The sequence below is a fragment of the Dipodomys ordii genome, unplaced genomic scaffold, assembly GCF_000151885.1.
Source record: "Dipodomys ordii isolate 6190 unplaced genomic scaffold, Dord_2.0 Scaffold75, whole genome shotgun sequence".
NCBI classification, from domain to species: Eukaryota; Metazoa; Chordata; class Mammalia; order Rodentia; family Heteromyidae; genus Dipodomys; species Dipodomys ordii.
In genome coordinates, this window is record NW_012267291.1 from 5,681,370 (window position 1) to 5,684,353 (window position 2,984).

The 2,984-nt window shown below is 45.6% G+C and overlaps 1 long non-coding RNA gene across 1 annotated transcript in view; it reads right to left on the minus strand.

Annotated features, from left to right (window-relative positions):
* LOC105991662 overlaps positions 1-1,998 on the minus strand; it is a 3,393-nt gene extending 1,395 nt beyond the window's left edge. The window contains exons 1-2 of the long non-coding RNA XR_001175364.1: positions 1,819-1,998; positions 1,177-1,183 (exon numbers count right to left, since the gene is read on the minus strand). This is a non-coding gene — a long non-coding RNA (uncharacterized LOC105991662). The remainder of the gene's footprint in view (positions 1-1,176; positions 1,184-1,818) is intronic.
* Positions 1,999-2,984: the final 986 nt, after the last annotated feature.

Here is a 2,984-nt window from a genome sequence, read left to right on the forward strand (position 1 = left end):
AAAAAAAAAAGCCGGAAGTGGCGCTGTGGCTCAAGTGGTAGAGCGCCAGCCTTGAGCTGAAGAGCTGAGGGACAGTGCCCAGGCCCAGAGTTCAAGCCCCACGACCGGACCCAAAAAAAATAAAAAATAAATAAAAATGTTCAGGTGTCAGTAGCTTACACTTGTAATCCTAGCTACTCAGGAGGCTGAGGTCTGAAGGGTTCAAAACCAGCCCAGGCAGCAAACTGTGAGACTTGTATCTCCATATAAGGGGCTGGGAAGGTGGCTCAATGGTAGAGTGCTTGCCTTGCATGCTTGAGGCCCTGGGTTCGAATTCCTCAGCACCACGTAAGCAGAAAAAGCTGGAAGTGGCGCTATGGCTCCCGTGGTAGAGTGTTAGTCTTGAGCTGAAGAGCTGAGGGACAGCGCTCAAGCTCAGAGTTCAGGCCCCATGTCCGACCAAAAAAAAAAAAAAAAGCCTCAAGTGGAGCTGTGGTTCAAGTGTTAGAGCACTACCGTGAGCAAAAAAGCTAAGGGACATAGAGCATCCAGGCCTGGAGTTCAAGCCCCCCCACCACACACATATCAAGAAAAATCATTATTTTGCATAGAAGTACAAAGATATACACATGTGCCTTTATAGACACTCCTCAGCTTAAAACTATGCTCTGGGAGGTGTAGTAGTACAAATATCCCTGGACATGCCCTCTTGTTGTTGTTGGCTGTGGTACCTGGGCCTCACTGCTTACTCAGCCTTACCGCTTGGACTCTGCCTCCAGAGTGACTTCTTACAGGTTATTTTGGAGATAGGTTCTAGGGAGCGTTTCTGCCCAGTGGCTTTGTACCACAGTCTTCCAGATGGCAGCCTCCTAAGCTCTAGGATGACAAGCATGAGCCCCTGGCATCTGGCTGATATTCTTATAGCTACTGGAAATACACTGAAGAGAGATGTGTTTTAGCCACCATTCCAGCTGTGGTTCCTAACCCTGTGGTTTGTGTAAGGTGGTCCTTGCCTATGAGTCTGTGACTTTGGAGAGAGACTGTTTCTGGGCTGTCCAGAAACCTTTTTCCTAAGACTGAGCATTCCAACTAGCTGTGGTACAAAAATTACTTTCCTTAGGCACTTGACATCAATAGTTACTGGCCACTAGTGCTGATAGTAGATTATTGATACTCATTTGTGTGTGAAGCTGTTACTGTAAAGCTGTTGTTACAAACTGAAAGTTTGTCCCATCAAAGGTCCTATGTAAATGGAAACCTCCTTCCCCAATAGTCTCTGGGAGGTAAAAGGCCTGAGGTGCCCTGCAGACCACATGGCCCCCATGTGATGTGTGAGATTGCTGCCCTTAACCAGAGAGCAGAGAGCTTCCTCCTCTCTCCCTTAATTGTGGGTCTCTAAAAGTGAGATATCCACACAGTTTAAACCTCCATAGGTCTAATGTTCTGTTACAGTGGTAACTGTCACTGATTTCTAGCAATCACCTGATAATACCAAGGCTCTCCCAGCGGCGCTCCTTCTCCAGTGAGGGGGAGCCCAGTGGAGTCCCTGCAAAGTTCTCTATCAAACCCTTGATATTTGTTCTGCTAGCTGTGTTTGTCACTGGGGAAAGCTTGGAAAGATGGTTACTGTATTATTCTCTTGTAAATTGCACTTCCAAAGACGAAAGTTGCTCTTCTCTGAAAAATGAATATCACATCTCATTTACTAAGTAAAAATCGCTTTGTTGTGGAGAATTAACATTTTTGTGAAATTAGTTGAGCATTTGTGAAATTAGTGTAGCATTTTTTACAATCTGCTCTTGGATTTATTTCTCTTGTTTCTAAATTGTATTTAACAACAAAAAAAATCTGTTTTATTTGGCAGCCGTGGGGCCAATTTTATAACTCAGATTTTGCTGAGACCAGGAGCATCTGATTTAACTGGCAGCTTCAGGTACAGTGAAAGTTTCTACAGTTTGTAACTTCTTATCTGATTCTTGAATTATAATGGCTGTTGTAAAATACTTTTTGCGGGCTGGGAAGGTGGCTCAGTGGCAGAGAGCTTGCCTTGCATGCCTGAGGCCCTGGGTTTGATTCCTCAGCACCACATAAGCAAAACAAAAGAGCCGGAAGTGGCGCTGTGGCTCAAGTGGTAGAGCGCTAGTCTTGAGCTGAAGAGCTGAGGGACAGTGCCCAGGCCCAGAGTTCAGGCCCCACAATCAGACCAAAAAAAAAAAAAACCAAGAAATACTTTTCGCTGGGCCTTGGTGGCTCATCCTGTAATCATAGCTACTCAGGAGGTTGAGAACTAAGTATCACAGTTTGAGCCGAGGCTAAAAAGTTGGTGAGATTTTTTTTATTCAGGTAGGTCATGGGGCTTGAACTCTGGGCTTAGTTGCTGTCTTTGAGCTCTTAAGCTCAAGGCTAGCACTCTACCACTTAAGCCACAGCTCCACTTCCGGTTTTCTGCGTGGTTTACTGGAGATAAGAGTCTCACAGACTTTCCTGCCCGGCTGGCTTTGAACCACAATCCTCAGACCTCAGCCTCCTGAGTAGCTAGGCTTATAGGCATGAGCCACCAGTGCCCAGCTAATGACTCTTATCTCCAATTAACCTCCAGAAAACTGGAAGTGGAGCTATGGCTCGAAGTGCTAGAGCACTAGCCTTGAGCAAAAAAAAACTCAGGGACAGGGCCAAGGCCAGGAGTTCAAGCCCCAAGACCAAAAAAAAAAAAAAAACTTTTCAGCTATACGTGGTGGCTTACGCCTGTAATCCTAGCTATTCAGGAGGCTGAGATCTGAGGATCATAGTTCAAAGCCAGTAAAGTTTGTGAGGCTCTTATCTCCAATTAATCACCAAGAAAACTGGAAGCTCAGTTCGTGGCTCAAGTGGTAGAGCACTGGCTTTGAGCTGAAGAGCTGAGGGACAGCGCCCAGGCCCAGAGTTCAAGTCCCATGACCGACCCACAAAAAAAAAAAACAAAAAAAAAAAAGCTTCATCCCACCCTTCTTTTGTTCTAGAATGCT